The sequence below is a fragment of the Penaeus monodon genome, chromosome 23 (assembly GCF_015228065.2).
Source record: "Penaeus monodon isolate SGIC_2016 chromosome 23, NSTDA_Pmon_1, whole genome shotgun sequence".
NCBI classification, from domain to species: domain Eukaryota; kingdom Metazoa; phylum Arthropoda; class Malacostraca; order Decapoda; family Penaeidae; genus Penaeus; species Penaeus monodon.
This window is the reverse complement of record NC_051408.1, coordinates 29,009,847-29,010,151: the sequence shown is the minus strand read 5'-3', so window position 1 is coordinate 29,010,151 and position 305 is coordinate 29,009,847. Positions and strand designations below refer to the sequence as shown.

The following is a 305-nucleotide window of genomic DNA, read 5'->3' as shown; positions in this document are numbered from 1 at the left end:
AAATGCGCGAAAAAGGAAAACCGAAAGAAAAGATCACTTTGAGGGCTGACGCATGCACGACGCGCGTGTATTGACTGGCTGGAGGGAAGTCGTGGCGCCCTGAGATGACGCCCCCCCCCCCCGCCCTGTGCTCGAGTACTTATAGTGTGAAGCAATGGGCACACACAGCGGTGCATATAGGTGTGTGTTAGAAGCTATCAGTAACTGTTTTATCTAGTCTACAATGTCTACATCCTTAGGAACATACGTAGTAAAACGTATATAAATATTCATGCTCATACACTTGCAGTACACACATCGATCTC

At 47.5% G+C, this 305-nt stretch overlaps 1 protein-coding gene across 3 annotated transcripts in view; it reads left to right on the top strand.

Annotated features, from left to right (window-relative positions):
- The window catches only part of LOC119587918 (E3 ubiquitin-protein ligase XB3-like), a 46,347-nt gene that overhangs the window by 42,067 nt on the left and 3,975 nt on the right, over nt 1–305 (top strand). The gene's annotated exons all lie outside the window — the stretch shown is intronic.